Raw genomic sequence first — 12,501 nt, 5'->3', positions numbered from 1 at the left:
CAGATAAGCCTCCACAGCTCAGGTGGCAGAGCTGGGAATCAAACCTGGTTCCTCCAGATTAGATACACGAGCTCTTAACCTCCTACGCCAATGCTGCTCCATAAAAATGCATATAAAACTGAAAAACACCCATTGAAAACAATGGTCAAGAAGGAGAGAATAGGCTTTCCCGCACAGTTCATTTAAAACATCTCAAGGCAGGAAATAAAACATTTCCTCCGTGGAGTTCCACATTGTTTTTGCCCCACCACATTTTATTTGTGGCCTCAAAATGTTTTAAATGAATCCCCTTTCAAAACTGACTTTTAAAAAAAATGTCTTGTTGCTGTATGATCTGTTGAACCTGGGATGTTCTTCATGCCAAATAGAGGCGGAGATCTTTCAAATCCCCTATTTCCTAGTCCCTTTAAAAGGAGATGTCAGGAATTGAACCCGGGAATAACAGAAAGTGCTTTGGAACAAGCCCGCGTGGATGTTTGAAACAGACTTCTGATTTGGTGGTGATATATGTTACCCGTACAGCATAAACAGAACAATGAATTCTTTAAGACCCTGTCTATAAATATGGAGCCTTCCCTTAAAGCAAAGGTTACTGATGGTTAATGTGTATTTTTATTCTCCCTCTAGGGCTGGGGATGCTCTCAAAATGCACATGGCTCTCTGGAGACCTTCTTGTAAGATCTGGCGTGCTTTCTTTCTGTACAGGGTACAGACTGCTAATGCAAAAGGAACAACGGAGAATCACAGACAGAGGAGAAAAAGAGAGGCGGAGAAAGACAGAGATGGGGGGTGTCGGCAAATAAGTATTTCAAAATTGCCAATGAGTGTGCTGTGTTATGGATTCACCTCCCCGCCCCACCTCTGAAAACTTCTTACTTCAAGAAATACAGCCTGGAATGGAGATGAAAAGCTTAAATCACTTTTCAGCCTTCTCCCGTTGTCACCATAGTTAGAAGTTTAGGCTAAGGTGACCAGATGGTCACCTTTGTGAACCAGGACAGGGGGTAGGCGGCCGCGCGTGCGTGCACGGGCGCAGCCGCAGGAGCGCACTGCTTTCTGGGGCTTGTCGTTTCCCACCCTGTGACAGGGCGGGAAATGGCAAGCCCCAGAAGGCCGTGCTCCTGCATCTGCGCGGGGGAGGCTGCTGCACTGCCTTGCGCCCCAGAAGGCAGTGCGGCAGCCTCCCAAAAATCGGGACAATTGAAATAACCCGCGGGATGCGGGACGAATTGTTTGAAGGCGGGACTGTCCCGCCAAAAGTGGGACGTCTGGTCAGCCTGGTTTAGGCCCAGATCCAAATCTTAACCCAACCAAGAATATGTTAACATCAGGAAATTAACTTTCTCTTATGTGTTGGGTTTAGTGATGGGATCGAACATATTTGCCAGCATGGTGTAGTGGTTAAGAGCAGATGGATTCTAATCTGGAGAGCCGGGTTTGATTCCCCACTCCTCCACCTGAGTGGCGGAGGCATATCTGGTGAACCAGATGTGTTTCCTCATGCCTATATTCCTGCTGGGTGACCTTGGGCCAGTCACAGCTCTTCTGAACTCTCTCAGCCCCACCTACTTCACAAGGTGTCTGTTGTTGGGGAAAGGAGCTTGTCAGCCACCTTGAGTCTCCTTAGAGGGGAGAAAGGTGGGATATAAATCCAACCTCTTCCTCCTCCTCTTCTTCATTATACCACAGTGGAGTCATTCCCCTTTCCAAACTTCCCCCTCCTCAGGCTCCGCCCTCAAAATCCCCAGGAATTTCCCAACGCAGAGCTGGTATTTATGGTAGCAACAATTAAAACGGCTGAATGGAACCTCCATGCTTAGAGGCAGCAGTGATGTGAAGCAATGCTAGGGGAGGCTTTTTCCTGCTGGGACACAGGGTTGCCATTTTCTTACTGACCCCAGAAGGCCCTTCTCAAATCATCTCAGCAGAGGGAGAATGAGAAAGACTCATGTCAATGTGGGGCACTTTTAGCATGCCAGTACCCTGACGTGACTTCCCCCATGACTGAAAAGGACATCAGTGCATTGCTGGTAACACTGTAGCGTTTAGTTAAAACTCTATGGTTAAACCATAGAGTTTGGGCTGAATGCTAGAGTGTCGCTTGTGAGGCCCTACTGTCACTTCTGGTCATGCTGAAAAAGACAACTACATGGTGCCAACAACTTTATTATGGTCAAATCCCCACTACCGTCTTAGCCAGGTTTCAGAACACAAACTAGCCAGGTTTGAGGGACGACCTCCCCATTGCTTGCGTGGCAGATTCCGTTTCTGGTGCTCGTTCTCCCTGTTAATCCGCGTTCCGGCAGGACCTGGTTGCAAGTGGCATAGACCCCATTGACACGGTTCAGAGCTGATCCGAGGGGAGGGATGAGGGTTGAAACCCTGACTTGTTTCCCGCCCTGGAGTGTGATGCAGAATTTGGGCAACCAATCAGTACTGCAATGCACACGCAGCCTTTCCTTGGTTTCCTTTCTGCTTTTGCGATCGGCCGGCAGAAGGGGACACAAACATTAAACAGTCAAATGCGTAACTTTGAATCGTTAAATGTTAAACTTTTACACGCTGTTTTTTTTTTGACGTTTCAGCAGTGGGAAAAGGTTTTGCCCCATCAAGGCACGCCAGCCAATCAGGTAAGACCGGCAGAGCGAGCTAGCCTGGTAGTGGGGATTGCTAAGAGTTCTGCAACCGGGTGTGTCTGCTGTGTGCTTGCTGCAATGGGGAGGGAGAAACTCCGATGAAGAGGACACGGTTTCACAATGAACAGGTTTGGATCTGCGTGCAAATTTTAAGTGGGGATTCGACCTATGTTGCCAGCTATGGCATTATGTTGCCAGCAAAGTGGTCTTCTACTGGTTCTTGACCTTGTACTGGCATGTGGTTGGTAATAGTATGAAATAGTAGTGGAAGAGAGTTTTTTTGTTTTTATGGTATCTAGAAAGCGCATTTCTCTCTTGAAAGCACCTCTCTCTGGAAAGCTCATTTCTCTGGGAGGATATCCATAGTATTTTTTTTTTAAAGTCCATAACTCTTCTAATCTATAGTAAATAAATCTTGTAGCTTAATTGCTCTGGAAAAATCCCACCTTTCAACCACTGATCAGCTTTTGATGATTTATTTAAAGAAAAGAATAAAGCCCCAAAGATGGTTTTACATCCATAATAAAAGATAGCTCTTTGTTCTTTTACTAGCACCACCAGAAAATAAAACAGCACTTTTGGAAAGGAATGTGAATTGATGCCAACATCTGGAGTCTCTCTAATACTCAATGTATTTAAGATACTAAAATATTATCACTGTTAACATTTAGGAACCCCTTTCAAGCACTTTAGGAGTTTGCATATATTATAACAGTAATCCCAACACTACTCCTGCAAGGTGGGTTAGTATTACTGTTGCTATTATTAGGCCATTATTATTATTATTACTATTTACTACTAGAGCTGTTATTTCATATCTCAGAGTCACAATGTTCCCTTGCAAGTGGGAATATTTAATGAATATCTTATTGACGACACTACCTTCAAACAAGGGACGTGGGGGTGTTTGAATCTTATGGTATCATATTTTCGCAGCATGTTACAAACTATACTTGACATACAAGTAGTAAATGCATAGATTTTGAAAAGTCAAACTGGGTATATATTGACATGAAAATCTAAATGTGGCGTAAGAGGTTAAGCAGTGGCATAAGAGGTTAAAAGCTCGTGTATCTAATCTGGAGGAACCAGGTTTGATTCCCAGCTCTGCCGCCTGAGCTGTGGAGGCTTATCTGGGGAATTCAGATTAGCCTGTGCACTCCCACACACGCCAGCTGGGTGACCTTGGGTGTGTCACAGTTCTTTGGAGTTCTCTTAGCCCCACCAACCTCACAGGGTGTTTGTTGTGAGGGGGGATGGGCAAGGAGATTGTAAGCCCCTTTGAGTCTCCTGCAGGAGAGAAAGGAGGGATATAAATCCAAACTCTTCTTCTTCTTCTAAATTTCAAAACTTGGGATTTTTTCAAAAGTGTTGCTTGAACAGTCCTTATAGTGAAAGAATTGAAATTATCATCATGAAGTCAACATTTCATTTACTAAAAGGATGTTTTAACTCTCAAAAGTTTGTACCTTGAAGCTGTTGTTGGCAGAGGTGTCGCACCAATGGGCCCGGGCACGTGGAATGGTAGGAGTGGTAGGGGGCATGGAATTCCAGGGGCGTTCCGGGGTGGGATGGGGGCAGACTGCGCTGTGGCAGGGGTGCAGGGCGCGCGCATGCCCTGGGTGGAGTTTCCCCTCATTCCGTCCCTGGTTGTTGGTCTCTAAGGCATTACAGGACTCAAGTCGAACAGGAAGAAAAAGAAGAGGAGGAGTTGTTTGAATTTATACCCTGCTTTTCTCAACCACAAGGAGTCCCAAAGTGACTAACAATCACCTTCTCTTCCTAATCTGGAGGAACCGGGTTTGATTCCCAGCTCTGCCGCATGAGCTGTGGAGGCTTATCTGGGGAATTCAGATTAGCTTGTACACTCCCACACACGCTAGCTGGGTGACCTTGGGCTAGTCACAGCTTTTCAGAGGTCTCTCAGCCTCACCTACCTCCCAGGGTGTTTGTTGTGAGGGGGGAAGGGCAAGGAGATTGTAAGCCCCTTTGAGTCTCCTAAAGGAGAGAAAGGGGGGATATAAATCCAAACTCCTCCTCCTCCTCCTCCTCTTCTTCTTCTTCTTCTTCTTCTTAGAATAGAATATTTCAAAATGGCGCCGACGAGGGCTGCCTCGGTGGGATGCTCTCAAATGGCTTCTGCATTTTCTACTTTTTCCTGCAATTTATTAGATCTATATGACAATCATTAAGTGTTGTACTTTATGATTCTTGACAAATGTATTTTTCTTTTATGTACATTGAGAGCATATGCACCGGAGACAAATTCCTTGTGTGTCCAATCACACTTGGCCAATAAAGATTCTTTTCATTTCATTCTATCTTTATCTTTATTCTATTCTATTCTATTCTATTCCCCCCCCCCCCCCCCCCCCCCCCCCCCCCCCCCCCTCCCCCCCCCCCCCCCCCCCCCCCCCCCCCCCCCCCCCCCCCCACCCCCCCCCCCCCCCCCCCCCCCCCCCCCCTCCCCCCCCCCCCCCCACCCCCCCCCCCCCCCACCCCACCCCCCCCCCACCCCCCCCCGCCCCCACCCCCCCCCCCCCCCTCACCCTCCCCCCCCCACCCCCCCCCCCCCCCAACCCCCCCTCCCCCCACCACCCCCCCCCCCCACCCCCCCCCCCCCCCACCCCCCCCCCCCCCCACCCCCCCCCCCCCCCACCCCCCCCCCCCCCCACCCCCCCCCCCCCCCACCCCCCCCCCCCCCCACCCCCCCCCCCCCCCACCCCCCCCCCCCCCCACCCCCCCCCCCCCCCACCCCCCCCCCCCCCCACCCCCCCCCCCCCCCACCCCCCCCCCCCCCCACCCCCCCCCCCCCCCACCCCCCCCCCCCCCCACCCCCCCCCCCCCCCACCCCCCCCCCCCCCCACCCCCCCCCCCCCCCACCCCCCCCCCCCCCCACCCCCCCCCCCCCCCACCCCCCCCCCCCCCCACCCCCCCCCCCCCCCACCCCCCCCCCCCCCCACCCCCCCCCCCCCCCACCCCCCCCCCCCCCCACCCCCCCCCCCCCCCACCCCCCCCCCCCCCCACCCCCCCCCCCCCCCACCCCCCCCCCCCCCCACCCCCCCCCCCCCCCACCCCCCCCCCCCCCCACCCCCCCCCCCCCCCACCCCCCCCCCCCCCCACCCCCCCCCCCCCCCACCCCCCCCCCCCCCCACCCCCCCCCCCCCCCACCCCCCCCCCCCCCCACCCCCCCCCCCCCCCACCCCCCCCCCCCCCCACCCCCCCCCCCCCCCACCCCCCCCCCCCCCCACCCCCCCCCCCCCCCACCCCCCCCCCCCCCCACCCCCCCCCCCCCCCACCCCCCCCCCCCCCCACCCCCCCCCCCCCCCACCCCCCCCCCCCCCCACCCCCCCCCCCCCCCACCCCCCCCCCCCCCCACCCCCCCCCCCCCCCACCCCCCCCCCCCCCCACCCCCCCCCCCCCCCACCCCCCCCCCCCCCCACCCCCCCCCCCCCCCACCCCCCCCCCCCCCCACCCCCCCCCCCCCCCACCCCCCCCCCCCCCCACCCCCCCCCCCCCCCACCCCCCCCCCCCCCCACCCCCCCCCCCCCCCACCCCCCCCCCCCCCCACCCCCCCCCCCCCCCACCCCCCCCCCCCCCCACCCCCCCCCCCCCCCACCCCCCCCCCCCCCCACCCCCCCCCCCCCCCACCCCCCCCCCCCCCCACCCCCCCCCCCCCCCACCCCCCCCCCCCCCCACCCCCCCCCCCCCCCACCCCCCCCCCCCCCCACCCCCCCCCCCCCCCACCCCCCCCCCCCCCCACCCCCCCCCCCCCCCACCCCCCCCCCCCCCCACCCCCCCCCCCCCCCACCCCCCCCCCCCCCCACCCCCCCCCCCCCCCACCCCCCCCCCCCCCCACCCCCCCCCCCCCCCACCCCCCCCCCCCCCCACCCCCCCCCCCCCCCACCCCCCCCCCCCCCCACCCCCCCCCCCCCCCACCCCCCCCCCCCCCCACCCCCCCCCCCCCCCACCCCCCCCCCCCCCCACCCCCCCCCCCCCCCACCCCCCCCCCCCCCCACCCCCCCCCCCCCCCACCCCCCCCCCCCCCCACCCCCCCCCCCCCCCACCCCCCCCCCCCCCCACCCCCCCCCCCCCCCACCCCCCCCCCCCCCCACCCCCCCCCCCCCCCACCCCCCCCCCCCCCCACCCCCCCCCCCCCCCACCCCCCCCCCCCCCCACCCCCCCCCCCCCCCACCCCCCCCCCCCCCCACCCCCCCCCCCCCCCACCCCCCCCCCCCCCCACCCCCCCCCCCCCCCACCCCCCCCCCCCCCCACCCCCCCCCCCCCCCACCCCCCCCCCCCCCCACCCCCCCCCCCCCCCACCCCCCCCCCCCCCCACCCCCCCCCCCCCCCACCCCCCCCCCCCCCCACCCCCCCCCCCCCCCACCCCCCCCCCCCCCCACCCCCCCCCCCCCCCACCCCCCCCCCCCCCCACCCCCCCCCCCCCCCACCCCCCCCCCCCCCCACCCCCCCCCCCCCCCACCCCCCCCCCCCCCCACCCCCCCCCCCCCCCACCCCCCCCCCCCCCCACCCCCCCCCCCCCCCACCCCCCCCCCCCCCCACCCCCCCCCCCCCCCACCCCCCCCCCCCCCCACCCCCCCCCCCCCCCACCCCCCCCCCCCCCCACCCCCCCCCCCCCCCACCCCCCCCCCCCCCCACCCCCCCCCCCCCCCACCCCCCCCCCCCCCCACCCCCCCCCCCCCCCACCCCCCCCCCCCCCCACCCCCCCCCCCCCCCACCCCCCCCCCCCCCCACCCCCCCCCCCCCCCACCCCCCCCCCCCCCCACCCCCCCCCCCCCCCACCCCCCCCCCCCCCCACCCCCCCCCCCCCCCACCCCCCCCCCCCCCCACCCCCCCCCCCCCCCACCCCCCCCCCCCCCCACCCCCCCCCCCCCCCACCCCCCCCCCCCCCCACCCCCCCCCCCCCCCACCCCCCCCCCCCCCCACCCCCCCCCCCCCCCACCCCCCCCCCCCCCCACCCCCCCCCCCCCCCACCCCCCCCCCCCCCCACCCCCCCCCCCCCCCACCCCCCCCCCCCCCCACCCCCCCCCCCCCCCACCCCCCCCCCCCCCCACCCCCCCCCCCCCCCACCCCCCCCCCCCCCCACCCCCCCCCCCCCCCACCCCCCCCCCCCCCCACCCCCCCCCCCCCCCACCCCCCCCCCCCCCCACCCCCCCCCCCCCCCACCCCCCCCCCCCCCCACCCCCCCCCCCCCCCACCCCCCCCCCCCCCCACCCCCCCCCCCCCCCACCCCCCCCCCCCCCCACCCCCCCCCCCCCCCACCCCCCCCCCCCCCCACCCCCCCCCCCCCCCACCCCCCCCCCCCCCCACCCCCCCCCCCCCCCACCCCCCCCCCCCCCCACCCCCCCCCCCCCCCACCCCCCCCCCCCCCCACCCCCCCCCCCCCCCACCCCCCCCCCCCCCCACCCCCCCCCCCCCCCACCCCCCCCCCCCCCCACCCCCCCCCCCCCCCACCCCCCCCCCCCCCCACCCCCCCCCCCCCCCACCCCCCCCCCCCCCCACCCCCCCCCCCCCCCACCCCCCCCCCCCCCCACCCCCCCCCCCCCCCACCCCCCCCCCCCCCCACCCCCCCCCCCCCCCACCCCCCCCCCCCCCCACCCCCCCCCCCCCCCACCCCCCCCCCCCCCCACCCCCCCCCCCCCCCACCCCCCCCCCCCCCCACCCCCCCCCCCCCCCACCCCCCCCCCCCCCCACCCCCCCCCCCCCCCACCCCCCCCCCCCCCCACCCCCCCCCCCCCCCACCCCCCCCCCCCCCCACCCCCCCCCCCCCCCACCCCCCCCCCCCCCCACCCCCCCCCCCCCCCACCCCCCCCCCCCCCCACCCCCCCCCCCCCCCACCCCCCCCCCCCCCCACCCCCCCCCCCCCCCACCCCCCCCCCCCCCCACCCCCCCCCCCCCCCACCCCCCCCCCCCCCCACCCCCCCCCCCCCCCACCCCCCCCCCCCCCCACCCCCCCCCCCCCCCACCCCCCCCCCCCCCCACCCCCCCCCCCCCCCACCCCCCCCCCCCCCCACCCCCCCCCCCCCCCACCCCCCCCCCCCCCCACCCCCCCCCCCCCCCACCCCCCCCCCCCCCCACCCCCCCCCCCCCCCACCCCCCCCCCCCCCCACCCCCCCCCCCCCCCACCCCCCCCCCCCCCCACCCCCCCCCCCCCCCACCCCCCCCCCCCCCCACCCCCCCCCCCCCCCACCCCCCCCCCCCCCCACCCCCCCCCCCCCCCACCCCCCCCCCCCCCCACCCCCCCCCCCCCCCACCCCCCCCCCCCCCCACCCCCCCCCCCCCCCACCCCCCCCCCCCCCCACCCCCCCCCCCCCCCACCCCCCCCCCCCCCCACCCCCCCCCCCCCCCACCCCCCCCCCCCCCCACCCCCCCCCCCCCCCACCCCCCCCCCCCCCCACCCCCCCCCCCCCCCACCCCCCCCCCCCCCCACCCCCCCCCCCCCCCACCCCCCCCCCCCCCCACCCCCCCCCCCCCCCACCCCCCCCCCCCCCCACCCCCCCCCCCCCCCACCCCCCCCCCCCCCCACCCCCCCCCCCCCCCACCCCCCCCCCCCCCCACCCCCCCCCCCCCCCACCCCCCCCCCCCCCCACCCCCCCCCCCCCCCACCCCCCCCCCCCCCCACCCCCCCCCCCCCCCACCCCCCCCCCCCCCCACCCCCCCCCCCCCCCACCCCCCCCCCCCCCCACCCCCCCCCCCCCCCACCCCCCCCCCCCCCCACCCCCCCCCCCCCCCACCCCCCCCCCCCCCCACCCCCCCCCCCCCCCACCCCCCCCCCCCCCCACCCCCCCCCCCCCCCACCCCCCCCCCCCCCCACCCCCCCCCCCCCCCACCCCCCCCCCCCCCCACCCCCCCCCCCCCCCACCCCCCCCCCCCCCCACCCCCCCCCCCCCCCACCCCCCCCCCCCCCCACCCCCCCCCCCCCCCACCCCCCCCCCCCCCCACCCCCCCCCCCCCCCACCCCCCCCCCCCCCCACCCCCCCCCCCCCCCACCCCCCCCCCCCCCCACCCCCCCCCCCCCCCACCCCCCCCCCCCCCCACCCCCCCCCCCCCCCACCCCCCCCCCCCCCCACCCCCCCCCCCCCCCACCCCCCCCCCCCCCCACCCCCCCCCCCCCCCACCCCCCCCCCCCCCCACCCCCCCCCCCCCCCACCCCCCCCCCCCCCCACCCCCCCCCCCCCCCACCCCCCCCCCCCCCCACCCCCCCCCCCCCCCACCCCCCCCCCCCCCCACCCCCCCCCCCCCCCCCCCCCCCCCCCCCCCCCCCCCCCCCCCCCCCCCCCCCCCCCCCCCCCACGCCCCCCCCCCCCCCCACCCCCCCCCCCCCCCCCAATTTTTTGCACCAGGTCATTTCTAAATCATCATCCCATTATAGAAAATGCCCCAACTCACAAATCTGAACACAGCAACGGTGAAACACACAGGTTCTTTGATAGAGACTGGTGAGATAAAAGGTATGAAAGGCTGAGAATTAATGAATTGCAGTACCTGAAAGGGATTAACCCGGTTCAGGGAGTTACATTATTAGTCGCAATTGCAATATGGAACCTTCATGTTCAAAGGCAGTATGCCTCTCGGGGAGGTGAGGGCGTGGAGATGGAAAAGTGGACCCAACTAGTAACTCCCTCTCGGCACACACAAATAAATAGTAACCAACTCTCGGGAGCTGGTGAGAACCTGCTGGATTCCACCTCTGATTTATACCCCACTTTTCTCTCCTGTAAGGAGATTCAAGGTGGCTTACAAGCTCCTTTCCCTTCCTCTCTTCACAACAGACACCTTGTGAGGTAGGTGGGGCTGAGGGAGTTTGGAGAGAACTGTGATTAGCCCAAGGTCACCCAGCAGGAATGTAAGAGTGCGGAAACACATCTGATTCACCAGATAAGCCTCCACCACTCAGGTGGAGGAGTGGGGAATCAAACCCTGTTCTCCAGATTAGAATCCACCTGCTCTTAACAGCTACACCACGTTGTAAGTGGACTAAAATGCCATTCAGTCAACCTTTCAAAGAGCAGACCAACCTAACTTTATTCCAATTAATTAAAACAAATTCCACAAACAAAATCGCTGCAGTCTTCTTTGGTCACAAGACGGCCTTCCGACATGGAGAAGGAAGGCCCAACGTTGCAGAAAAGTCGACTCTGTACGCTCCTGTTGGAAACACAGGGCGGAAAAGGAGGGCAGGAGAAAAATTCTGGCACGAACCGACGACAGAGATTGTCGTGGGCGCGAGACGAGGCAATCTCTGATTGTATTGCCCGAAGTAATCCATTTTCACAGCCATATGAAGATGGACATCTGTCATTGTCAAAAGAGCCGTTTGTTCTCGTTAAGGTTTGAAAGCTTGCAATAATATATCCGAAAAGCCAGGTTTGTTTCCAAGGCAAGATCGAACTCGAGGAGGGGGAAGGCGGGGGAGAGAGGGCTTTTGTCTTCCCTTTGGGGATATATGGAGGAAAGAGAATTACCACCGAGGCTTGCCAGAGTGAAGTTCGCCTGCCCTGAAGTAAAAACGGCTTGTCCTCTAGGACCTGTGTTGTCTGAGAGGCTCTTTAAGCTATTATTTATGGCTTCATTGTATGCTTTATGCTTACGGACCTGGCAGTAAATAAACACGCTCAGGAAGAAAACTCTTCTTAATGTGGAGTGGATGAGATTGAATGTGACTGTTCTAGACCGGTACGAGAAGCAGTGGCCCATTAAATGAATGTGCATGGTTACTTCTTAATGGTGTCACCAGGTAATCCGTTGCTGAAAAATACCAAATTATCATAATATATTCTTGTTCGGACCAGAGACACCAAATTGGCACGAGGCCAGAGAGCCCCCGGGCGCCTCAAAACATCAAGAATCAATCTGTTCAGCCGTTTCTGCCCTCAATTCAGGGGTTGTTCCTTTAATCCCCCGCCCTTGTCTCCGTGGGACGAAACCATCCATCAACGGTCGTGAATTAATTCTTTCAGTTTCTATTAATGTCTGCTAAGATCTATAGGATAGCTGTAAAACTCGCGGCCCTACAGATGTTATGGACTACAGTTCCCATCATTTTGAAGTCTCTCATAGGATGGAAAGTGGGGGCGTCATCTTATTCACCATGCTGAGAAGTTTGCCCTAATGATTACATGTAAGTCAGTCCTATAGACCACAAGTGTCAAACTCACGGACCCCCAGATGTTATGAACTACAGTTCCCATCATCCACTGCAGCATCATGCTGGTAGGGAATGCTGGGAACTGTAGTCCATAACATCTGGAGGGCCACGAGTTTGACACTTGTGGTCTACAGGACTGACTTACCTGTAATCAGTAGGGCAAACTTCTCAGCATGGCGAATAAGATGACACCCCCACTTTCCATCCTAAGAGAGACTTCAAAATATCAGAGGTTCAATTCCTCATTATTACAGGTCAGATCCTATCACCTCTAGCTAAAAGGACCGGATGGTAGGTGAAGTGACAGGACACACATAGGTAGTTGTCTGATACTGAATCACAACCTTTGGCCATCAAAGGCAGTATTGTCTACTCGGCTTGCAGCTGCTCCCCCAATATTCAAGAAAGATATTGACAAGCTGGAATAGGTCCAGAGGAGGGCAACCAGAATGGCAAAAAGGCATGATACCTCTCTGAAGTCTTTCCCCTTCCTCAAACCCCACCCATGTCAGCTCCACCCCACCAAAAATCACCAGGTATTTCCCAGCAACCCTATTCCAGCGCTGTTTAGAATGATATAATCAAATATAAAACTCGTGATGAAATTATTTGCGTCTCTCCTGTCACACAGTCATAAAAACATGGAATCATAGAGCTGGAAGAGACCACAAAAGCCATCCAATCTAACTCCAAGCC

Source organism: Sphaerodactylus townsendi, linkage group LG07 (assembly GCF_021028975.2).
Source record: "Sphaerodactylus townsendi isolate TG3544 linkage group LG07, MPM_Stown_v2.3, whole genome shotgun sequence".
Taxonomy (NCBI): Eukaryota; Metazoa; Chordata; class Lepidosauria; order Squamata; family Sphaerodactylidae; genus Sphaerodactylus; species Sphaerodactylus townsendi.
Note: the sequence above shows the minus strand (reverse complement) of the source record.